General features: G+C 37.7%; 1 protein-coding gene across 5 annotated transcripts in view; it reads left to right on the top strand.

The window, feature by feature from the left end:
* LOC127432969 (spermatid perinuclear RNA-binding protein-like) overlaps positions 1-26,779 on the top strand; it is a 162,292-nt gene that overhangs the window by 44,171 nt on the left and 91,342 nt on the right. For all 5 annotated transcript variants that reach the window (XM_051684519.1, XM_051684520.1, XM_051684518.1 and 2 more), the window contains exon 2: positions 7,779-7,846. The gene's annotated coding sequence lies outside the window, so the exon portion shown is untranslated. The remainder of the gene's footprint in view (positions 1-7,778; positions 7,847-26,779) is intronic.

The following is a 26,779-nucleotide window of genomic DNA, read 5'->3' as shown; positions in this document are numbered from 1 at the left end:
ATTTGTAACTTTCTTGTCTAATGATAAAAAGGCAAATATAATACTTATGTCATATACTGACCGCAAATATGCGGATATCTTTTTTTAACGGGTGTAATTCACGAGCTTCACGTAAATCCAGCATTTTCTTCCTTTCGAGTGCTCATAGAATATCGTTCTCTGAACTGAAGCGCGTGCTTTAGCAGTCTGGGTCAGAACTTGGTTCCTTTACAAATGTTACATGATGGTCAGTCCATGACAATCCCTGTGTAAGCTTGAACTGTTTAAGCTTGCTCGATCCACGTGAGTGCAACTTCAAAGTAAAAGCGCTTCATGTGCGCTATGAGTAAATGTCATATTCACTGTGTACTGTATACAATTGATTTGATTCTGCGTTTTGTGAGAAAATACGATTGCTAATACACAGATGCCATCCACGATTGCTGGACTACAGTGTGTGTGTTATTTCCCTCTTCTTAATATATTAACAATTTCTTTATATGCAAATAAATTCCTAAAATTGGATAGCTAAACAGAAATCAGAAGAAACGCAATCTACCATTTATTTATTTATTTAATTTATTTATATATATTTTGAAGATTATTATTATTATTTTACTTTTTACAATTTAAAGTTTTGTGTGAAATTTTGAGTAATAAAGTGCCACCCCATCGGCCAACCTGCACTCTGGATATCAGCATTGGCATTGGCCATTTAAAAACCCATATCGGTCAATCTCACAAAACCTGTAAAGAATATGTTCTGGGTGATAATTCCCCCGGAATTATATTATATTTTGCTGAAAGAAGAGTTTTTGTATGATGATGTTATTTTCGTGACAATTGAGGACATTTCCCCCAAATTCGTATTACTGTACTAAAAAAAAAAAAATAAAATAAAAAAATCATATATGTAAGTTTTAATGTAATCATGCATTCTTGTAGAATGTGTTGTACTGCCTTTAATTTATGTTAATATAATTAAAATTAGAAATTATTGTATTGTATCACATTTTTTAAAATGACTATTACAGTAATGAGAATCTAATGAGAATCACCACTGAGAGTAATGGGAAACTCAAACTTTAAATGCCCAGAATTATTATGATAATGAGAATTTTGGGGACAGTAATTTGTGAGCACCATTGCAAAATTAAATAAATATACATCTGAATGTTCCTAAAATTTTCTTCATTATACAAAGTAATTGTACCTTATTCTTCTTTTAGGATGCAATTTGGCTTTGGCTTGTTTTCATGAGAGTCATTTCCGTTCCTGTTCTTGCATGTCTGGAAAATAAATATTACTCATAAATCAACAGTGTGTCTTATTTCCCACAATAGAGATGTTTTAAAAGCACTTTTCCTGCTGTTTGTTGGAGAAGATGAAATAGTCTGGGTTCTTGCTTTAACCACCTACTTAAATGTTCAAGGAATACAGATGATTAACTAAAAACTGCTTACAACCATTTTGTGTAAATTTAATTTGGATCTTAATAATTTGGTGCAGGATCATTTTGTGGCAGATCTTTTTAAATTTCTCTTTAAGGATATTAAATAAGGCTGAGGGGACAGAGTTCCTGAAAGCTAAAGGGCACTGGTGCTTCATAATAATGACACACCTGACCTTTGCAGTTGCTGACAAGAGAAAATCAGAGTTCGGCCAGCAGATTCATCTTGATTTCCTCATTACTGAACAGAGCTGCAGTGTGCAGTCGGACTGGTCTGTCAATCCCCTTGGCATTATGGTGGAAACTAATGTATTGGAATGCTGAAAGTTTTTGTGGTTTTTACAAAGGTCTGACAGGTTCCGAAAGGCGTTAACCTTTTAAAAAAAACAGTCACCCAACGAGGTACAAGTTTGTCCTAAAAAAGCTGTCAGTGGGCAAACGTGTGACTGCAATTTGCACTTTCCATATGTAAACTATTTTTTTTTTTTTTTTTTTATTGAAGCAAAAAAGTTATCCAACAACTATATCAACCATGTGAAAAACTAACTGCCCCTTAAACTTAATAGCTGGTTGTGCCACCTTTAGCAGCAACAACTGCAACCAAATGCTTCTGATAACTGGAGATCAGCCTTTCATAATGATGTGGTGGAATTCTGGCCCACTCTTCTTTACTGAACTGCTTTAGTTCAGCCACACTGGAGGGTTTTCGAGCTTGAACTGCTCATTTAAGGTCCTGTCACAGCATCTCAATCGGGTTCAAGTCAGGACTTTGACTAGGCCACTCCATAACTTTAATTTGGCTTCTTTTGAGCCATTCAGAGTTGGACTTCTATGCTTTGGATCATATAATCCAGTTGTGCTTGAGCTTCAACTCACGAACTGATGACCGGACGTTCTCCTTTAGGATTTTCTGGTAGAGAGCAGAATTCATGTTTCTCTCAGTTTTTGCAAGTCGCCCTAGCCCTGAAGCAGCAAAGCATCCCCACACCATCACAGTGCCACCACCATGCTTAACAGTAGGTATGATGTTCTTTTTGTGGAAATCTGTGTTTGATTTATGCCAGATGTAATGGGACCCCTGTCTTCCAAACAGTTCCTTTTTCAACTCATCAGTCCACAGAACATTCTCCCAAAAAGTTTGAGGATCATCAAGGTGTGCTTTGGCAAAATTCAGACAAGCCTTAATGTTCTTTAGGATTAGCAGTGGTTTTCGCCTCGCCACTCTTCCATTGAGGCCATTTTTGGCCAGTGTCTTTCTGATAGTGGAGTCATGAACAGTGACCTTTATTGATGCGAGAGAGCCTGCAGTTCCTTAAATGTTGTCTTTTTTGACTTCCTGGATGAGTCGTTGCTGTGCTCTTGGAGGGAATTTTGGAAGGTCGGCCACTTCTGGGAAGGTTCACTACTGTGCCAAGTTTTCTCCATTTGGAGATAAAGGCTCTGTCTGTGGTTCTTTGGAGTCCTAGAGCCTTTGAAATAGCTTTGTAACCCTTCCCAGACTGATGTATTTCAATCACCCTTTTCCTCATAACTTCTGGAATTTCTTTTGACTTTAGCATAATGTGCAACTGGGAACCATTTTAACTGACTTCATGCTGCTGAAAAAGTTCTATTTAGGTGTTTATTTAATTGAACAGGGCTGGCAGTAATCAGGCATGGGTGTGTCTAGTTCAGGTGAACCCCATTATGAATGCAGTTTCATAGATTTGGGGATTTAGTAACTAAGGGTAAATAGTTTTTCACACAGGCCTAGTTGGTATTGGATGACTTTTTTGCTTCAATAACTATCATATTAAAAAAAATGATTTTGTGTTTACACAGATTGCCTTTGTTTTATGTTAGATTTTGTTTCAATTTTTGAAGCAATTTAGTATGAGATATACACAAAAACAAGAAATCAGGATGGGGGCAAATACTTTTCCACAGCACTGTACAACATCAGGGTGAGTAAATAAAGAATTTTCATTTGTTGGTGAACTATTTTTTTTGTCATGTCTTTGTGGCTCACTGGCTGAAGATATTCAATGTCAAAGCTTAAGGAGGCATCTGTTAGTAGATTACAACAGCTTTATCAATTTAAATTCATAGCACAGATACTGTCTGTTCAATATCTAACCTACAGTAGAGCTATTCTCATCTGGAAAGCAACCTTTTCTGCAGTATGTAAAGTGGAGCACTGTGTGGGAGACATTGTCTGAGAGCGCTAATTGAATTCCGCTTTCCATCTTCGGCACATGTTCCACTCAACTGACGTCCCGCTTGGCTCATCGCCTGTGTGTGGCTATAGACTGAATTACATGCAGAAATAACACTTTACATGGTGACATACAGTATCTGTTGTTTTATCATTTAAAACGTCACAAGCTTCTTTTTGTTAAATGCTCTGCTTGAAAAGTGTGCTTATGTCATCTGTCTTTACAATAAATGCACATTGGTTTGATGTTTTGTTTTCAATTGCAAAGGAATTCATGCATTTTTATGTTCAGCTTAAGCGTCCAAATACTTTTTGGGGCCACTAAATATATATAGACCTCATCAAATAGAGGTTCATGTTGAGTTATACTGCTGTGCATGATTTAGTTGCTTTCATACCTTTACAGTTTCTTTTTAACCAGCTGTATTTGAAACATTATTGAATTTCATAGTCCATTCTTTATCCATCATCAAGCATAACAAGCTCTTAAGTTGACAAAATTGTTTTTTTTTTTTTTGTCATTAATTTCTTGTTTTCTATCGTTCAAAGCTTGATTAGCTTGTAACCCTGACAGAAAGCAATTAAAATAAATTAACATGCCCTTTATCTTCATGAGGTACCCATTATTCACTTCAGACTCCAAATTTGTTTTCATAGATAATTGAGTGTGCGGCACTTTAATGCATCATACCAGCTCACATAAGAGTGTAATTATTGATGTTTGAATTAGAGCGCTGTGCATTGATTACACTTCTGGTAATGCCTCTATTTTAGTGCAACTTGATCAATGCGTAGCAGCACTAGGACTCGTCGAAACCTCCACATTCCGGTTCAGGTCATTAAAGTGTGCTGGTCTTGTGGAGCAACTATACTGAGCTATAGATATAAACGTGTTTTAAGAATATTTGATTGTAAATGTATTGTTCTCGTTATATTGTGTCTGGTTAGGTCTTCCATAGTTCGGTTTAATTCAGAATTTTACAGCTGTAAATATTAATACTCAACCATAAGGTTGTTTGTCCTTCCTTCCTTCCTTCCTTCCTTTTCTCTTCCTTCCTTCCTTCCTTTTTTCTCTTCCTTCCTTGCTTGATATTGTTTGTCCTTCCTTCCTTTTCTCTTCCTTCCTTGCTTGATATTGTTTTTCCTTCCTTCCTTTTCTCTTTCTTCCTTCCTTCCTTGATATTGTTTGTCCTTCCTTTTCTCTTCCTTTCTTAATATTGTTTGTCCTTCCTTCCTTCCTTCTTCCCTTGATTTTTTTACATCTTTATGCACAACCCCCTCGTCCCTACATCACCCATTCTGTGCTCGGTTAAAAAAAAAAAAAAAAAAAAAAAAAAAGACACTGCATGGCTCATAAGTGCAGTCACTGCCATGCAGATTAATTTTTCTATTTGGGAGATTAGAGATGAGCCAGTATCACTCCTCTCCCGGCAAAAACAATTTTCAGTGCCTTATTTATCATCAAACAATCAGGCGTGCTGTTCTGTCAGTCACTGCAGTAATATGGAAGCACATGGAAAGAGCCTGCACAACCACCAGTAAAGATTTGGCATGATGCCTTTTGATGGTGATGGAGAATGAAATACATGGTTGGTCAGTTTTAAGACGACTCAGACAAATCAGTTGAGTGCGCACTAGAGACTGAGTTACAGTTTTGAAATTGGAGGGAAAGAGCTTGTGTTTACCTTTTTAAAAAATGTTCAACAATTCAGGGGCCACAGTGCTGCCTCAATAAATAAATGTTTGATTTTCTTGACCCAGGGCTTTTTAAAAAAAAAAAAAAAAAAAAAAAAAAACTTTTTGCATTTGATCCCTGACAATTGCTTTGTTAGGGTTTCACAACAAATGTCTGACTGCTTCAATTAAGAGTATTACGTAATTGCGTAGCGAGTAAAAGATAATTTTTTTTTTTTTAACTGTTTTCAAATTAATTGTGAATAAACTTCTTTTAATGTGTACATGTATACAACTTACACTGAATACCAATCAGTTCAAATATTTCATAGATCACATTAAATATTACAAATAAGTTATAATTCTAAATCACACTGGCACATATGCTGTTCTACCGATGTTCTTGTGATTACATTAATAATAGCAGTATGGTGCTGGATTTATGTTGAGAATACTGTCCTTAATGACAGTGCAAGAAGCTGTTTGTTGTGTTTTGCTTTGCACATTACAGCAAGAGGTGCATTTACCTTGTGTGACAACACTTAAACAGCTTGTTTTCATGTTGAACCAGTGTTGCCTGGACTGTAGTGATGATGCATCTAATGAACTCAAATTTAACTTAAATGGATAAAGCAATCTCCATCACTGCAGTGCTTCCAGCTCGATGTGGATCGTGGGTAGGGATGTGAATCGTAAGGAATCCAAAAATTCTGGTTCAGATTCCTCTTAATGATTCTCATTGTATTTGTGAGGAACAAAGTACAGGTCTTATTCCCAGAAGTCCAATTATGATGTTAGTCAAGGTTTTTTGCACCCAATTAGTAAATCTAATTCTACAAGACTATTTCTACCCTTTCTCTGACACTTAGGACAAAACACACTCTTAGCAGGTACACAAGTGTGAAAGCTTGGCCATCATAAAACAAGAACATGGTCCCATTGTACATACTAAATATGCACGTTCTCATGATACTATGCTTGAAAAGAGACATGAAAACAGATATGTCTGATTGGATACTATGATTGGTCACCAAAAAAAAAATAAAAAATGTAAATTGTGTATAGAGGAGTTAATAGACCTAAGTGGAAAACTTTAATTGACACATTTCCCAAGAAGTTAAATTTTGTAGCTATAATTGAAATCTTGATTATTTATTTGATGAATTGCGCTGTCCAAATGCTCCTATTGCACCCCTTACGACAAAATTAATGACTTCATACTTTTTTTTTTCTTGATGGTTACACCACAAGACATTTTTAAAGTAATTTCCTTGCACCTTAAATACATGTGACTGTACGCAACTTAATTATTCATTTCAAAAAAGTGTTTTAATTTTGAATGAAGAACATTAGGAAGTTTTCTCAGGGTTGCAACAAATGAGCCTTTTTATAAAAATGTCAATGTTGCTATTGAATGATAAAACAAAATGTTTTATATATATATATATATATATAATAAATTTTTTTTTTCTTTTTTTTGAGGATCTAAAGTGGTCCTTTATGTTTGTTTTGTTTGTCACATCACAGCAAAATGGCTACCTTCATTTTTATAAAACCACATGACTTTGATTTGGTGGACAAAAGTTTTCAAATATTAGTCTTTTTTTTTTTTTTTTTTTTTAATTAAAATTGTTTCACCGCTTATTTTTTTTAAAAAGAAATAATAAAAGTTCATCGTAGAAGGTTTATTCAAATAGTTGTTTTGTATGAATTGCATTTTTAATGTATTTTTTAATCATAGATATAAAAACAATTAGTGTCACGTCATTGACCCTGGTACTTGCATAACATCATAAATTGCTGTCTGACACATTTCAGAACAACGAAACATAAAATGGACCTTTTTGCCATGATTTCGTAGATAACTTTTTTCTAAAAGTTTATGTATGTGGCCTTAGCAACTTAATGCATTTACAGTTATCACATTCCTAAGATAAAATTGTTATCAGTCTCAAATGCGTCTTTAGGGGCGTTTACACTTGGTGTTTCCATGATAAAATAGCTATCCGATCAGTAAAATCCTTGACCAAGTTACCCCCTTAGATTTCATAAATGGTCTAATTGAACTGGGGAAGGAGCTTTTGTTTTGTGAACGTTGATGTCATCACAGTGTTTAAAAGCGGTGTAATATTTATTTTCTGTTAAAATTATTTCTTGTGTACCAGATTAATATGCAGTCACCTATAAGAAAGTTATTAGTTGATTAATTTCTCCTAAAATTGTAACACAGTGGCTTTTTGCTGCTTCCAAACATTTCTCTATTTGTTTGAGTGCCCCGTCCAGCTTGACACATCAACATTGGCTCAACCAATGGTGTGAGTTTGGGGCGGGACTATTTATTTGTACAACCAGTGGAAGACGGGGGGATTATTTTGATATTGCATTTGCCGCAGAAATTGCACACTTAGCTTTTAAAAAAATTGGACATGTTAGTAGTATTCTTTTTTGAAAGGAATAATTACTTGTCTTCTCTCTCAACAGGTCCAGATACATCAGTGTTAGTCCTCTGTAAGCAGCCACTGGAGAGAGCCAGGAAGTAAGCGCTGACGGTACGTGACCTCTCTCTTAACTTCTCAAACAAGGCCGTCCTGGGGGGTGGGTGGGGGGGGTCAGGCTGGGATTAGATGCATAAATCAGTGGTGCCTGAGACCACCGGATCTTCTCGAATATGTCATCTGTTTGCTCTCTTTTATTTATGTGTATATATGTATACATATGTATGTATTCATGCAGACTGTCAAGAAGAATGTAAAGGATTGGTTTAGGGATTGTTTGATTTGACTGTAATCTGGAAAATGGATGTATTCCCATTGGACATTGAAAGAGATTGTGGGTTTATAGGCTTGTTTCTGTTTCTTGTCCATGTTGGATCCTGCATTAGTAAGATGTTTACCAGTTGAACGTGACTTGCTCACTCCTGAGAGGAGCCTGAACCTTCCCCTTTGACTTCTGGTTAAAATTCTGCCACTATTTACTCCACCCCAATGTCATTTTGTTTATTGTGCTAAACAACACAAGTTCTCGCATGAACACAGAAGCCAATGTTAACGAGCCTCTCTCATGCACTCATGAATGTGCAACAGATGTGAAGATTTTCACTGAAAAAAATTACTGAAATTTCAGGTTGATTAATCCATATCTTCAGAAGTGAAATGATAGGTGTGGGTGAGAAACAGATCAATATTTAAGTCCTTTTTTGCTTGAAATTCTTCTCCCTGCCCAGTAGGGGGTGATATGGATCAAGAATGTGAATCACCAAAAATACAAAAAGAATGTTAAAGTGAACTGTTCCTCACCCACACTTATCATATAGCTTCTGAAGACATGGATTTAACCACTGGAGTCTTATGAATTACTTTTATGCAGACTTGTGATTTTTGAAGCCTCAAAATTTCGGCACCCATTCACTTGAATTGTATGGGCCTACAGAGCTGAAATATTTTTCAAAAAATCTTCATTTGGGTTCAGCAGATAAAAGAAAGTCATATACATCTGGAATGGCATAAGGGTGAGTAAATGATGAGAGAATTTTCATTTCTGAGTGAACTATTCCTTTAAAAGTCTCACCTTTTATTTTGACATTCTGAACTTTCCCGGAAGTCCTGTATCTGTTTGTAGGCAAGTTCACAGTGGTTTAATTCGCTTCTTATTCAGATTCTTGTAAAATGCTTCTCCGATGCCATTCTAAATGCATATTATAAGTGAACCAATCTATGAAACATCTACATCTGTGTTGTTTGTGAGTAGTGCTCAAATATTGTGCACAGCGTGAAGGCTGAAAATAGCCGCGAGTGTCTCACCAGCCTGTGTGTCGTGCTTATGTGTTTGTGTCAACAGAGCAGTGGCATTCAATAACACACTGGCACTATGCAAACGATATATTTACTTATTAAAAACAGCCTTTTGCGATTCGCAGAGCTATTGCATGTCTTCAAGTGGCTTTGAATAAAATGCATGAGTCATATGAACTGCTTTAATGGTGTTTTTATGGTTCTTTTATGTCATTTTTGGAGCTTGATAGTAACGAACATGATTTAACACACAGTACTGGATTTAAATCTAGTCTAAAAACGTCAATATAGGAGCCGATACTGATCCAGGTATTGGATCAGTGCATCCCTAATATTTTGTCAAATACTGTAAATGTTTTAAAAACACTGATAAAATAACATTGCAAACATCAATTTTTTATAATTCTCTCTTCAACTTCTCTGTTAGTCAGAGGGTTCCCACGGTAATGGATAACCTGGTACTATTAGGTCATTTTAAAATTGTGTTTTTATGGACTGGAGAAGTATTGGGAATTTCTGGAATTTATTGGCTAAATATTGCTACTTTGTTGAGTTTGTGTAAAGTAAAACTTGCTCGCAAGCCATAGCGATATCTGATTTGTGAATCCTTCATTTGAGTCAGTTTTTTTCAATTAATGAGTTGAAATGGTTCACAAATCATGATGATTCATAAAATGATTCTTTAAAATAATTTGAAAATGATTCATTAGCAAATCGGTCCGAATCAAAATGTTTTTAAAAAATATGTAATCACAAACGCCTGGAAATGTCATGGAAAAGTCATGGAGATTCAGTTCATAAATTCTATTCACAACGAAATACAACGTTTTAGATAAGAGTGGGTCAATAAATGATTTACACAGATATTTGTTCTGCTCAGGGCCAGTTTGTTAGATGCAGCTGTAACTTTGAGTTTCAATCAGAAATGTATTAATGGAAACAAGGAAACTTCTCCAAACTTAATACTGTTTCCTCATTTTAGAGATTTCTGGTTGGAGCCATGGCCCAGTGGTTAGCACACATACCCCAGACTAGAAGTCTATGTGGGACTGTTTTTTCCATCCTGCACCTGCTCTCTCCTGCAAGTTTCTATCCCGCACCCGAATGCTCCAGCTGAATTTTGCTCCCATGTTCACCCGCTCTTTGCCCATAGTGATTTTCTTCCTGACCGCTCCTGTTCCCACAACCCCACATTTGTTTACCACTAGTGTTGTCAAAAGTACTGGTACTTTGGTACCAAGTCTGTACTAAAATACGATACCAGTGTTTCTGCAGTACCAGTAGTACCGAGCACCGACTCAATCCGGTATCAACGTGCAGTATGACTGACATACAACAGTTTTAAAATGCTCACAGGCTTAATTTGAACACGTGCTGTTACTCCTTTTACACTGAAATGGACAATTAATCCAAGTGATTTGTCCTAGTGTAATTTATTAAACCGCTGAAGGCTGCAATCTTAGTGTAGATGATCTGCATACTTTGAATATATAAATCTGACCGCTCACTCTGGAAACTCCACAGACATTGAGAATCCATTCACTGTGAACCACGCAGCACATGTAAAATATATATTGATATAATTAAAATCACAGCATTTGCGCTTTTAATCTCAACTAAAATTTATTTATATAGCATTTAAAACAACAGAATTGACCAAAGTGCTTTACAGTAATACAATTTAAAACACAACATTTAAAAATTACCACATACACAAACACCAGAATTCTAAAATAAAAACACTCCAAAACTATGTCCTACATTTCATTTCTCAAACTCAAAGACAGTGTAAAGAGATTAGATTTCAGATGTGACTTGAAAGTCTTCAATGATCACACTGGGCCATTTTGTGAACTGTTTATCCAGAAAAGTGAAGCTTCCGGCAAAAAACACACATCATAATAAAAGCATGATTCAAAATAAAAGCTAGATGCCTGAAATTGAAGAAATTAAAAATATATTACAACTGTAAAATGTAATATTCTCTGTAGTAATAATAATAATAATAATAATAATAATAATTATTATTATTATTATTATTATTATTATTATAATCAATTTATCACAATCAATACAGCTGTTGAATAAATGTTTGGCAAAAAAAAAATGCAATAACAGGTTAAAAATCATATTTTCACAAATTAAAAGTTTTAAGAATTAATTGACTAAACACCATTTTGATTATTAAATTAAATTAAATTAAACTTTAAAACATGTTCTGGAAAATAATAATTATTATTAAACTATAATTATTAAAATAATTATTAAAAAATAATGATCATATTAGCATATTTTTGCTGTGGTATCTAAACTGGTATTGAGAACTGTGAAATTTCACTGGTATCGGTACCGAATACAAAAATTTTGGTACTGTTTTTTTTTTTTTTTTTTTTCTGACCTTCCACTCCCACACACAACTCATTGGAAGTATCGTGCATTCCTGCCTTCAGCTTGGAAAAGTAATCCCGCACCGCAAGCAATCTAATCGTGTCCCGCGCATCCTGCAGGAATTTCACAGGAATGCAGACCTTTTACTCCAGACAGTTATTTGGGAGAGGCAGGTTTGAATCCTGCCTCTCTCCCTCTAAATTTCCCTTTACTTCAGTCAAACAACATATCTGGAATATCTGGATTATGTCATTCCCAGATTCTCATTCATGCAGAGTCTGTGGCTGGACTGTGCCTTGTTCTATTTCGATGTACAGATGTTGAACCCTCAACACCACTCATGATATGCAACTGCAGCCTCTAGGAGAACAAACATAGACTGGCAAAGTAATCACACACCATTATGTCCACACAGGGGATTCTCTGTTCAAGAATCCACTGGCACAGGGATGGTCCATTTATCATGGCTACGAAGTTCTAATTGCAGAGCTCATGTGCATGCAGCAAAAAATAACCAAGTAATGGTGGTGGGTGGCATCGATATTGTCTTGGCATGGGCTGAAATTTACCAATAAAACATTCTCTTTTAAGTCTACTCACTGATGGCTCTTTGTGCAGATGAGTGGATTTAAGAGTGTTCTGTTGCTCCTTTCGGACTCCGTTCAGGTAATGGAGTGTATCGCCATTATAGCGCACCCATATGACCAGATTTCCTGTCCAAAACAGAGTATATTTACGTTTAATCAGTCTCTGTTGGTTTGGGCTACAAGGATGAGCAGTCAGGCGAAGACTAGCGTCAGCCTTAGGCGGCACGCCAACATACTGGCCACAGTCCGTTCACTGACTGTCTGATGCATATTGTACACAAAACTTGAAAGCACTTTCTCGATCTGGCAAGCTCAAATCTGATTGACTGGCTTTATGCAACTTTCAAAATTAGGGGCACACGTGTTTTTTTTTAGGCATTCTTCCTGGAAACAAAGTCGTGTGTAGGTACCGGGTTGATACAGTGAGTGGTTTTGTTGAAAAATGTATCACGAATCAGTTTTGTCTGAGGCACTTAGTAGCAAGCTTAAAAGATGACGGCACAAAAAACATTTGGACAAACACATTTTTGCTGTTTTTTTTTTTTTTGTTTTTTTTTTCAGTTCAACCATTCACAGCTGCACCATTATTACATTTTTTACACTGGTGTATTAATGTTGTATTATTTACAGTGGTGGCCACATATTTTGGCACCCTTGGTAAATATGAGCAAAGAAGGCTGTGAATTTTTTTTTTTTTGCATTGGTTATCCTTTAGATCTTTCATTCAAAAAATTCACAAAAATCTAACCTTTAATTGAAGTAAAACAATTGAAACAGGGGAAATACAGTATCTCACTATTAAATAAATATTTTTCTCCAAAACAGGTTGGGCACAATTATTGGCACCCCTAGAAATTGTTATGAGTAAAATATATCTGAAGTATATTCCCATTAATATTTTACATTTTTTAGTGCACCTGGGTGACTAGGAACATGAAATTGTTCAGCCATGACTTCCTGTTTCACAGAGGTATAAATATGAGGTAACACACAGACCAAATTCCCTTAATCATCAATCACAGTGGGTTTAAATAAAGAATATAGTTCTGATGAACAGTAAAAGGTTTTTGAGCTTCACAAAATGGGAAGTGGCTATAAGAAAATAGCCAAAGCATTGAAAATGCCCATATCCACCATCAGGGCAATAATTAACAAGTTCCAATCAACTGGAGATCTGAAGAACCGGCCTGGAAAAGGACGTGTGTCTATATCGTCTCCACACACAGTGAGGAGGATGGTTCAAGTGGCCAAAGAGTCTCCAAGGATCACAGCTGGAGAATTGCAGAAATTGCAGAAATTAAGTGGGTCTTAGGGTCAGAAAGTCTAAAAAAAAAAAAAAAAAAAAAAAAAATATATATATATATATATATATATATATATATCTCTCTCTCATATATATATATATCAGACATCACCTACATAACCACAAGTTGTTTGTGAGGGTTTCAAGAAAAAAAAAGCCTCTCATCCAACAATAAACTCAAGCGTCTTCAGTTTGCCAGACACTACTGGAACTGAAAATGCGACCGGGTTCTGTGGTCAGATTAACCAAAAAAAGAGCTTTTTGGCAGAAAACACCAGAGATGGATTTGGCACACAGAGATGAAGAGGTACCCAATGCCCACGGTTAAATGTGGTGCTGGATCTTTAATGTTGTGGGGCTGTTTTTTCTGCCAGAGGTCCTGGACATGAATACATAGCATCACGACTCTATCAGATACCAACAGATAGAAAATCAAAACGTGGATGCCTCTGCCAGAAAGCTTACAATGTGCCCTGGTTGGATCTTCCAGCAGGACAATGATCCAAAACAAACATCAAAATCAGCACAAAAATGGTTCACTGACCACAAAATCAAGGTTCTGCCATGGCCATCCCAGTCCCCTGAACAGAACCCCATAGAAAATTTGTGGGGTGAACTGAAGAGGAGAGTCCACCAACATGGACATCTGAATTTGAAGGATCTGTAGAGATTCTGTATGGAGGAATGGTCTCAGATCCCTTGTCAGGTGTTCACCAACCTCATTAGGCATTATAAGAGAAGACTCAGAGCTGTTATCATGGCAAAGGGAGGTTGCACAAAGTATTGAATAAAAGGGTGCCAGTAATTATGGCCAATGCGTTTTGGAGAATAATATTTATTTAATAATGCAATATTTCCCCTGTTTCAATTGTTTTACTTCAATTAAAGGTTAGTTTTCTGTGATTTTTTTTTTTTTTTTTTTTTTTTTTTAATGAAAGATCAAAAGGTTAAATAATGCAGATTTTTTTCACAGCCTTCTTTGCTCATATTTACCAAGGGTGCCAATATTTTTGGCCACAACTGTATTTCACACATTTTTTGGTCACATTTTCGCCATTTTTTGGGTGTTTCAGTAAATATGGTACTGTTTTATAATACTAATAGTAATAATAATAATAGATTTTGTTGTTGTTAATATTATACAATATATACATTCACCAACATTTTTATTAGGTACACCTACCTATTCATGTGATTATCTAATCAGCCATTCATGTGGCAGCAGTGTATTGCATACAATCATGCAGATACGGGTCAGGAGCTTCAGTTAATGTTCGCATTAACCATCAGCATGGGTAAAATCTCAGTGAGTATGACCATGGCATTATTGTTGGTGCCAGATGGGCTGATTTGAATATTTGTGTAACTACTGATCTCCTGAGATTTTCACGCACAACAGTCTCTAGAGTGTATTGAGAATGGTGCGAAATACATCCAGCGAGTGGCAGTTCTGTGGGTGAAAACGGCTTGTTAATGACATAAGTTAGAGGTGAATGGCAAGACTGGTCCAAGCTGACAGGAAGGTGACAGTAGCCCAAATAAACACACGTTACAACAGTGCTATGCCGAAAAGCGTTTCTGAACATACAACACATCGAACATTGAGGCGGATGGGCTACAGCAGCAGAAGACCCCTCCGGATACCACTACTGTCTGCTTAGAACAGAGAAATGAGGCTGCAGTGGACACAGGCTCACCAAAACTGGATGGTAGACGATTGGAAATACATCACCTGGTCTGACGAATATCGATTTCTGCTGCGACATGCGTGTCAGAAGTGACAGAATTTGGAGTTAACAACATGAATCCATGGATGCATCCTGCCTTGTGTCAATGGTTCAAGATGGAGGTGGTGGTGTAATAGTGTGGGGAATGTTTTCTTGGCACACATTAGGCACCTTAATACCAATTGAGCATCATTTAAATGCCACAGCCTACCTGAGTGTTGTTGCTGACAATGTGCATCCCTTTATGACCACGGTCTACCCATCTTCTGATGGCTACTTCCAGCAGGATAACGCGTCATGCCACAAAGCACACGTCATCTCTAACTGGTTCCAGGATCATAATGAGTTCAGTGTACTCCAATGGCCTACACAGTCACCAAATTTTATTTATTTAGTCTGGTTGTTTTTAGGAGAACTCAAGTGTGAACATCCTTTCTTGAACATTATTTCTATTGGCATTTGAGCATGTTTGCCTTAATTTTGGCCAAAAGGAACCGCTTACTAGTTTTTTTATTATTTTTTTTTTTTATGTTAATAAGTTCAAATCGCAATATTTTTCAAAATAATCACAATTGTCCAAATTGTTCAGCCTTACAAATGTTTTCAGTTATTTGAAATTTTTTTGACACTGGTCTATTATTGTGGTTTAATATATATTTTACATAAACTCAACCCTATATGGCACGTAAAAACGAAAAAAGCTACAATCTGGACCAGACCTTATGTCATTAGTCAGTCGTTAGATCTGACTACACGACACTAGGCGAAGACTAACAACACTATTCCTCCACTTGAGCTCACTTTGTTTTTCAGTTTTGTATCCCTCAATTCATTAGCAGTGCTGAAGAACATACCCGATTCTCTGGCAGTCCGATGCAAACAGGCCCTAACCCTGCCGACATCGCTTTATTCTGCCCAGGTTGCTATGGAATGAATCCAAAAGCCCCGCCCTCAGACTCACACATTGACACACACTCGCTCACGGTACTGTCGATCCACGTGAGTTTGTATTCCCATGCTACCTCTCATATTGCTGCTCGTCTCTCTCGATCAAACACACACACACTCCGTTTCACCGCAGTGTCCTTGAGAAACCAATGACTTTGGCAGCCCACGCCTGTCTCTGTTGCTTGTAGTAGATCTGATATTGAAATGTATATTGCTATTAGTTGCACATGATGGGTGTCAGTTTATTCTATAAAACAGGCTATAGTCAAATATTTGTGACCTCAGAGCAGCCATTGTGATTTAGTAAGTTGATATCACAGTAGGTTACCACACATTTTATTTTATTTTAAATAATTTAATTTGTTATTTTTTATTTTACCGTATATTTAAACTGACATTTTAGTTAACTATTTTTTATTTTAGTTTTGTTTTTAGTTTAGTTTCATTAAGTTTTATGGTTTTATTTATGTAATAGTAGATTTCTGTGAAGACTGTAACTGTTTTCAGGTTTTCCCTGTTTTTAGGGACTCGTTTACATGCACGGCAATATGCTGACTACTCCCAAAAATCTTTTTTTTTTAATCCGACAAAGCAAGAAATCCACGGTTATGACATTTGAAATAATTGTGTAATTCTCCACTTTTGACGTCATTCTTGGATAAGCCGGTAAGAACGCCAGTAAAGGTGTTTACATGCAATGTGAAATCAGCATTATGGGCAAAAAATGCAGTTTAATGCCTTTATATGGCCACACATGTTGTTAGCTTATTAAGCATTACTGGTGTAAGAACGTGCATGTGAACGAGCTCATTGTTTTGCTTGCCATTATTCCGAAATCTACGTCTAATCAGAAATCCCCATCTGACGCTATCTCTTTTTCTCTCTGTATCACTTTATTTTATTGTGAACACTTTGTTCTCTGCCTGGCTTTGTTTTTGTTCTCTCTCTCTCTCTCGTCCCTCTGGTCTCATATCTGTTTTTCATCATTTGGGAAGCATTTTGGATTTTGTTAGAAAGGGCTGTTCAGTGGAAGACACAAACATAAGCTGGTGTCAGAGAGTACTCTCTGTACTGCCAGCAGCTGCATGAATTTCTGATTAAAACTCTGTCAAGCGCTGGGACTCCTGGAGTCACCCACAGCTGCTGATGAATAGTGATAAACACACAGGAGAGATGCATGTTTGCTTAGCTCTGTGGTCTGGGGTGTACACAAACACCAGAAATCAGACGAACATACTTTAAGAACCACTCATTTGGCACAAATCTTAAAGTCAACATAAAAATCAAAATTGACCCCATTTTCCTAAATGTTTGAGTCTCGTCAGACATTATTTCTCACAAGACATTCTGTTTGACACCGTGTTTCAGAAATACGGAGGAAACACATTACGGAGGATAAATGCATTGCAAAACTGCTTCATGGTGTCTTTAATCTTATTCTCGCCTGTGCTAGTGCTTGTGAGCAGTTGCACATTGCATTGGGAGTGTGTTTAATGCTGAAAGTGTTGTTAGATTGATTTTGGTTGTGTCAGTCGTCAGACAATGCCTCTATCTCATTTTGTGTTGTAATATCACAACTCAATCCCCAACCTCTCACGGCAATAACACTCATTCCATCTGTCTGCCTCTCCTCTGCCTGTCTTCATCCATCTCTCTCTCTCTCTCTCTCTCTCTCTCTCTCTCTCTATCTCTCTCTCCTCCTGTCTTCCATTCGTCCCTCCAAGGGAATCAGGGATCTGCTACTGGAAGGATGTAGTCATGACGACAGTTCCCACGGGATGAGCTGGCACGGAGACTCACTTTTTTTGTCCATCTTCCGTGCAATCTCCTCCTCTCTCTCTCTCTCTCTCTCTCTCTCTCTCACTCTCTCTCTCTCTCTCTCTCTCTCTCTCTCTAAAAAAAAAGATAAAATGATAAAAATAAAGATAAAAATAATTTTGAAAATAAATACATTTGAGAACCTGTAAAATGATTATAACTTTAAATTACTGAATAAAAAAACAAAACCAATAAAGTACCAGGGTGGGCAGTAGTTACATACAGTATATACAGTATAAAGAAAGTATGAGGGGAATGAATAATAATAATAATTTTTAAAAAATGCCGTAAAAAAAAAAAAAAAAATACTTAAAGATAACACCGCAATAAAAATAAGTTATTAAAAAAATCGTATGTGTGTATATATATGTATATATGTATAACATCTTATTTTTTAAAATTTTTTGCTTGCTTTGTGTGTCTCTTTGTTGTCTTAAACACTGCAGACCCCGTCCATCACATTAATCTCAGAACACATTAAGTGCTACAGCTTTGTGCTGGATCATCACGTCACTGAGTCACTCAGAATGCAGGATGAGAGAGAGAGGTTATGAATATGTAATGACAAGAGTGCTGTGCACTGGAAATGGGGTCAGGGGTCAAAACTGCATCCTGGAAAGGAAAGATGCGCACACACACATACACACACACACACACACACACACACACACACACAGAAATGAACACATCTTCCTGTCTGTGCGGCTGGTATGTCTGCTGGCCTGGAGGTCACTGAACTCTGTTAGGAATTCTGCAGTTTGCTGAGACAAGCCGATTTTGTACCTCCTTACACACACTTCGCTCTATACACACTCTCTCACACACAAACACACACTCATGTAGAACTCATAAGCCCCATATCTGTTTTCTTTTCACACACTCATTGAACCCCCAAGGGAAGGAGCTGTACACATCCATAACAAAGAGACGCTGTGTTCAGAATAGCGTACTGACGTCCTTCCCGTATTATTTATACAGTATGCAGTATGTATACATTGCACAGTATGTATATTTTCTGTATGCATGGAATACCTGAATGAGTTTATGGTCAATGCTCTATCGAGTTCTAAATCAACAAATCCGATCTCCCTACCCTAAATTTTAAATGTAAACCTAACCGAAAGTGTTATAAAAGCAAATGTGAAATGAAAAACGCAATTGCTGAAGCTACCATGTCTTTTTGTGGAGTTTCTGTGACATTTTTCTCTTCTGAAGTGCAACGCTCTATCAGTTGAGCTACCATGCAACTTGGTCATTTTAATCGTGATTTGTGTAAATTGTGTTCAAGTGTTCATTTCATCAGGAAACTGCAGTGATGCGTACAGCGAGCCACGTAAAAATGATTGTGCAAAAGGTACAATAATGTGATTCAATGAGACCAGGCTTCCCAGAAGGCCTAATACATTTGCCATTTACAGTATTTAATGGAGATAACTGCATGGAATACTGTATCCCACAAGAAAATGTGCTAAACTTGAAATTTTTATAAAAATGCAAAGAATATACGTGACGCCATGCGAGAAGCAGACGTGTGAGCGACTAGCTCTGCGCTCTTTTCTAATTTTTAATTATTTTCATGTTATAATCCGGTGATATTCGATACACCCAGTTACATATTTGCTCTTTGAGGTAAACATGGCAAAGAAGTCAAAATCCTCAGACTCTGGAGACATTAAAAGACACTTACGTGCTCTAGCTGAAACCTCTGGCGGCCCTGTGAGCCGGGGACTCTATTTGGAAGGCACGTCGGGAGAAGAAATTCAGCTTCAACTGTCCAACATCTCGGTGATGCTGATGAAGGTTGTTGCTGACTTGGAGGATCTCGCTGAAATACATTGATCGATTATGGTGATGGAAAGTTGGTCACGAGTGGCAGATGTTGAGAAACGAATCGATTATCTGGAGTCATCGGAAATGGAATTATCTGCTAATCCGCTCATGTCCAAAACAGACTTGCAACACATTTTGGAAAAATTGGAAGATCTCGAAAATAGGAATCGAAGGAACAATATACGGATTGTTGGAATTTCTTAGCATGAAGAAGGTTGAGATATGATGAAATTCCTGGACAAGCTCTTCCCGAGTCTGCTCGACATAACAGGCCATAAACTGGAAATCGAGCGAGCTCACAGAGTCCCGGCTCGCAGATCTGCTGAGGAAGACAGGCCCTTATCAATTCTGGACAAATTTCTGAGATCATCCGATAAAGATCTCGTGTTGCGCCAGGCGAGGAGCAAAGGAAAGCTTTCTTGGAAGAATCACAATATTTTCTTTTTCTTTACTTTGCAAATTCGACGAGAGAAATGCGATCGGTTCAAGGAATGTAAGAAACTCTTACATCAACGGAAGATAGTTTTTGCAATGATGTTTCCGGCCAAACTGAGGATAGACACTAAAGATGGTTGCAAAGTATTTTTATGCCCCAAAAAATCACTGTCCTTTATAGAAACTATGGGTGAGTAAACCATTGCATGTTACTTATGTGAGTGGACTGACTAGCTGTACGTAACCATTTTTGTTTCTTTCTGCGTTGGCTCCGTGTAGTGGCTGGAGTTTTTTTTGTGGAATGACTCTTCCTTCAAGAAACTTTTGCATTGACGGAAGATCGCTTTTACACTGAAGTTCCTGGCCAGATTGAGAATGGACACTATAGATGACCGCAAAATATCCACATGCCCACACAAAGGATGTCTTTTATAAAGCTGACGGACGGAGTAAGTCATGATGTATTTTTTTTTTATGTGGCCTCCGAGTGAATTTGACTCTTGATCATCCGAGGAACCGGGATGCCTGTATTGTTTCTTTTTGTGCTGGTTTCGCCTAGCAGCTAGAGCTTGTTTTGTGGAATAACATTCCTTTGGGACAGTTGTGGATGAATCTGATCATTCTTTGTGCTTATGCCTCCTGCTGGCTGGATTTTGTTTTTGTGGAGTATTTTCGTGGGACATTGGAATGATTACGTCATCTGCTGCACTCATAACAGCTGGTTCACTGAACACCTGTAACACTTGTTTGTCTGTCCGAGGAAACTGAACGGCTTTATATCAGCTGGAATTTGTTTTGTGGAGGAATATACCTTCAAGACAGTTCTGTGAATGAATCTACACATTCTGTCTGTTTATTCTGCCTGTTGGCTGGGGTCTGTTTTACAAAGTATTTTCTGTTATGTAATTTTGCCTCACAAAATCTGTATAGAAGCACCGGACTTGAGCAATCCGACGGCAAAGTTGTTGTGGCGGCTCTCATAGGTGTACATGGACTCTTTGAGTTTAGAGGGATTGACGCCGGTTGGCGCTGTCGTGCACGGGGTTAATGCGCACGTTTTTCTTTTTTCTGTTTGTTTTGTTCTGGGGAAAGTTCAGGGTTTGACTGTTGCATTGATGTTGAAATGTGGTCTTTGTAATCTTGTTTTTGACGCACAATTTACTTTTTCTATTATATCATATGTTAATGAGTGGGTTATCTTTCTCCACGTGGAATGTGAATGGGTTGGGGCACCCCATAAAAAAGAAGGAAGGTTATTTATTTTCTTAAGCGTAAGAAATATGAAATTGTGTTTCTTCAAGAAACACATCTTTCCCCACAGGAAGCTGAAAAATTTGGGAAGATATGGGGTGGACATGTTTTCTTTAGTGTTGGCTCAAGTAAGAGCAGGGGAGTTATTATATTGATAAGTAAACATCTACAATTCAAATGCCTCAAACAGATTAAAGATAAATGAGGAAGAGTCGTTGTTCTAGCAGAAATTCAGGGGCAAAGGTTGATATTGGCTAATATTTATGCACCCAATACTGATGATCAGGGCTTTTTTATAGATCTTGAAGGTATGTTGCAAGCCACTGTCACCACTCATGATATAATATTTAGGTTACTTTAATCTTTTGATGGACTCGGTCCTTGATCATAGTGAAGCAAAAGTGTGAAAGCCCCCTAGAGCAACATTGATGCTTCACAGAATGTGTAAAAATCTTGGTCTTGCAGATGTTTGCCGACTTTTGAACCCATCTGGTAGAGACAATAAATTTTTTTTTTCATCAGTTCATAAGATTTATTCTAGAATAGATTTTTTTTTTTTTATATATCTAAGTCCTTCATTTCATCTGTTGTTGATTGCTCAATTGGAAACATTTTAGTCTCAGATCATGCCCTGGTGAGTTTAGAGGTGTTGCCACATATGGAGAAAAAGAAATCATACAGCTGCCGCTTTAATGTATCCCTTTTGCAAAATCCTGATTTCCAACAAATGCTAAAGACTGAAATCAGTGTTTATATGGAGACCAACTGGTCCTCAGTATCCTCTGTAGTCGTGGCATGGGAGGCACTTAAGGTGGATGTTGGGGGCAGGATCATACAGTATGCCTCATTCACCAAAAAATCCAAAGCACGAGAACTTGTGCAGTTGGAAGGGAATATTAAAAGTGCAGAGGCAGAGCTGAAGCGCTGAATGTCATCTAATGGCCTCAGAGAACTGACCCGATTGAAATACAGATATAATACTATTTTGTTGCGGATGGTGGAGTTTTGGTTGTTCAGGGCAAGACAGTCATATTTTGAGTCGGGGGACAAATCAGGGAAGCTTTTGGCTAGATATATAAAGCAGAGAGAGTATTTTTCTACCATTCCTTCAGTGAAATCTGCTGGTGGTGAAATTTTTACCTCGGCCATTGATATTAATAATGCCTTTAAAGAATTCTATCTTGATCTTTATAGTTCCATGTCTTTGTCTACTGATGAAGATATTAGAAACTTTGTGGAACCATTAGAACTCCCTAAACTGACGACGGAGCAAAAATACTCTCTTTATTCTGAGATAACCTTGGAGGAGTTTGGCGAGGTAATTAAGGCCTTGCCTACAGGCAAGGCTCCAGGGCCTGATGGATTTGCCGCTGCAATTTTTTTAGATCTTATGCTACAGGACTGGCTCCACTTTTGCTAGAAGTTTATATGGAATCATTAAAGAATGGGAAGCTTCTGCCAACCATGACGCAAGCCCAGATCAGTCAGATTCTTAAAGACAAAGATCCAAGCGAGTGTAAAATTTACCGTCCAATTTCCCTGATCCAGCTAGATGTTAAAATTTTGGCTAAAATTTTGGCTAACCGATTAAGTAAAGTTATGACATCTCTTATACATATAGATCAGGTGGGGTTTATTCGGGGTCATAGCTCTTCTGATAATATTAGGCGTGTCATCAATATCATGTGGTCAATGGCGAATGATCAGATTCCGGTCGCTGCCATCTCACTAGATGCCGAAAAGGCGTTTGATATGGTAGAATGGGATTATCTTTTTAAGATTTTGGAAATGTATGGGTTCGGGAGTACATTTATTGGTTGGATCAAGTTACTTTATAGACAACCTGTAGCAGCGGTACAAAGAAATGGATTAATTTCAGATTATTTTACTCTGGATAGGGGCACCCGTCAGGGTTGCCCTCTTTCCCCATTATTGTTCTGTCTTGCCCTGGAACCATTAGCAGCCACGATAAGAAGGGAAGATGATTTTCTAGGGGTGGTGGTGGGAGGCATGGCGCATAAGCTTCTGCTTTATGCAGATGATATTTTATTATTCGTCTCTGACCCTATTAAATCTTTGCCTTGCCTCCACAGAATTATTAATTACTTTTCCAAATTCATAGGATACAAAGTCAACTGGTCTAAATTCGAAGCTTTGGCTCTGACAGCGTACTGTCCAGTAATGGCCTTCCAGCCAGGTGCCTTCCAGTGGCCCAAACAGGGCATTAAGGATTTGGGTATTTTATTCCCAACAAATTTGTCTGATTTAGTTAAAGTTAATTTTGACCCTTTAATAAAATGGTTTTCGAGCGATGTGGACAGGTGGGCTTCATTACATTTATCTATGATTGGGAAGGTTAATGTCATTAAAATGTACTGTATTCCAAAATTTAACTACCTGCTACAGTCTCTCCCAGTAGATGTCCCCCTCTCTTATTTCAAGCAATTTGAGAGCATAGCAAAGTCTTTCATTTGGAGTGGTAAGTGCCCCAGATTACATTTCAATAAGTTACGTAGGCCTATTGACAAAGGTGGGCTAGGCCTACCCAAGATTTTGTTTTATTATTATGCATTCGGTCTCAGACATTTGGCTCATTGGTCACTTCCACCTGAGAGAGCCCCTCCCTGGTTCTGCATTGAACAAGAATTCTTGCCTCTATTTTGCCATTGCAAAGCCTTTCTATCAATCTAATCAGAGAAGTTAAATCACATTCAGATATTTATCTAAATGGTGCCTCGAGCCTATGGCGAAACCCCAAACTATGCATTAAGTCCCCTTTTTGTTGGTCAGAGTGGATTGCGAGGGGGGTTAATACACTCGGTGATCTTTATGAGAATCCTATGAAAATTTGGTTCAATATTTTGGGATCCCCAGGTCTCAGTTTTTTAGGTATCTTCAGCTACGTCACTTGCTCTGTACTATTTTTGGGAATAGCATACACCCCCCTAAAGCATTGGAAAAGGCCATGAGGCATCAGTGTATTACTCCTTATTAATTCAGAGTCTGGGGGATGGAGTCTCAACCACTCTCAAGAGATTATGGGAGAAAGATTTAAACTTGGATTTGGAGGAGGGAGAATGGGCTCGGATTTTAAAAAACATAAAAACTGCATCTAGAGATGCAAGGGTGTGCCTTATACAATTCAAGATTTTACATTGGTTCTATTGGACCCCCTCTAAATTGTATAGGCTTGGCCTTAAAGACACACCCACCTGCTGGCGATGCCAATCAGAGGATGGAGATATAACCCATGTCCTTTGGGAGTGTGTTGAAATACAAAAGTTTAGGTTAAAGGTGCAGAGTCTGGTGTGTAATGTGGTATCATTCTGCCCCAGACTCTGTATCTTGGGTGATGGCGTGGTCATTGACGTTGAAAGTAGACACACAAAGAGTTGGGTCTTAACCAGTGTCATGATTGCCAGGCAGATCATTTTGAGGGGCTGGAGGTTGGCTGGAGTGCCCTCTTTTCAGGAGTTGTGCTCGAAGATGGGAAGGGTGGTGGCCTTTGAGGAAGTAACATTCAGATGAATTCAGAGGTATAAAGTGTTTGTGGAGAAATGGGGCGGGTATTTGTCATTTGTGGATGTGTGATTGTTGTTGTTTTTTTTGTTTTTTTTTACATTTATTTATTTTATTTTTTTTGTGCATGTGTGTGTGTGTCTGTCATTTGGGACCACTGTTATGTTGTTGGGATTAGGTTTTGGGATTGGGAAGGGTAATAGTTGGGGTTAAGTTTGATTCTATGTATATATATGCTTTGTCTTATGAGGTACATATATGTGAATCAATAAAAATTGGTAATCAAAAAAAAATGCAAAGAATAATAGGCAGTATTTAATGTATACTTATACAGTGCACTAAATAGTAGCATATAAGAATAGCATATAATGAAAATACTGAAGTATTAGCTACTTTTAAGAAGTTTCCTTTTTGTAAGTTCCTCACGTTTAGACAGTTTAAAATTTTGCGTTACATGTAACTGCATAAAACAGTGCGCTAGTATTAAATTCTGATAGTATCCTGAGAGAAAGTGCGAGACAGCAAGCTTAATATTGCAGGATTCACTGACATGACCTCCATGACTTTTTCCTTTTATTTGTTATTTTTTTATCTCTTCCTTTCACTCTATCTACTCACGAGCAGATCTCTTTTAAAAACAAGTGAAAAACGATGTTCTGCTGTCAGTCATCTGCCTTGTGTTTCTCTCTTTAGCTGTTTTCCCCACTTCCTGTGTACTCAGACTTACACACACAAACCCAACATATACCCACAGTGAGAGGTGTGCTAAGCTCTGTAAACCCATTAAACCTCAAGGCCTCTGGCACGAATTCCCCATCTCTAATTAGTCAGTTTTATTGTTAGTGTATGAGCTGCACACCTGAGGTCAACACTGCATGTGAAAGCGTACATGTGGGCGTCTGAATAAATATTCTTCCTGCCACCATTTTGATAAGCAAACCTTTGTTTAGCCCTGTTTTTTCATTTGTTTCTTTTAAACACCATTTAACCGTCTAGTTTGTTAGGGTTGTCTCTAGAAACCAGGCTGTTCCGATTGCTGAATTACACTTTTAGAAAATGTATGTTTGGAATCTGTGGGCTTTAAAGGGGGCAGCCTGAAAAAAGGAGGGAATACATGGATATGAAGGGAGAAGGAGAGAAGAAGCAATAGTAGTGGTTGGGAGAAGGACAGGTGATGAAAAATTTACGACACTACATCAGTTTGACCCTACACTTTATGTCCCAGTGCATAGTTGGCCATGGTTATTACTTGAGACTGAAGGGGATGGGTTGGAGGCTGAGTTATTGAGAGAGAGAGAGAGAGAGAGAGAGAGAGAGAGAGACAGTGCGGAACGTGCTAATGATTTGGTGTTGTCTAGTAACATGCCCAGTTTGACCTGGAATGGATGGATTCACTGATCCGCCCGACTTGGCAGCAGAGTCGCGAGGTCCTTTAGTAGCTCGGTACACGTGCGTGCACACATGGTTCTCTGCCTTCCTCTTTCGCTTACCTGCACTCATGTTCCAATATTTTAGTTTTTCAGGTCAGAGTTAACCAAACTTGAATGTTTCCAATTTTCTGCGTTTCCGGTCTCCTGTGTTCTGATGCATGTGAATGGTGCGCGTCTAGTGTGACCCATTGGTCTTGGACTTGACTTAAATTTTGATTGGACTTAAATGGTCCCATTGCATTAAGGACAAGAATACAGATATACAGTAATGCAAAATACAGTTTAATGGCCGATTAAAAAGTATTTATGGCTGTTAAAAATTCTCTCACCATTTGGCAGATGTGGCAGTAAGTTCATTTTGGACCCTGCCCACTCTTCTAAATCCCTTATTCTGTATAAACACAGTCAGTCACACACTGAGTGTGTTCTGCACTGTCTCACCACTTTCATAAATA

Source organism: Myxocyprinus asiaticus, chromosome 42 (genome assembly GCF_019703515.2).
Source record: "Myxocyprinus asiaticus isolate MX2 ecotype Aquarium Trade chromosome 42, UBuf_Myxa_2, whole genome shotgun sequence".
NCBI classification, from domain to species: Eukaryota; Metazoa; Chordata; class Actinopteri; order Cypriniformes; family Catostomidae; genus Myxocyprinus; species Myxocyprinus asiaticus.
The sequence above is the reverse complement of the archived record's forward strand: the minus strand, read 5'-3'. Positions and strand labels throughout refer to the sequence as shown.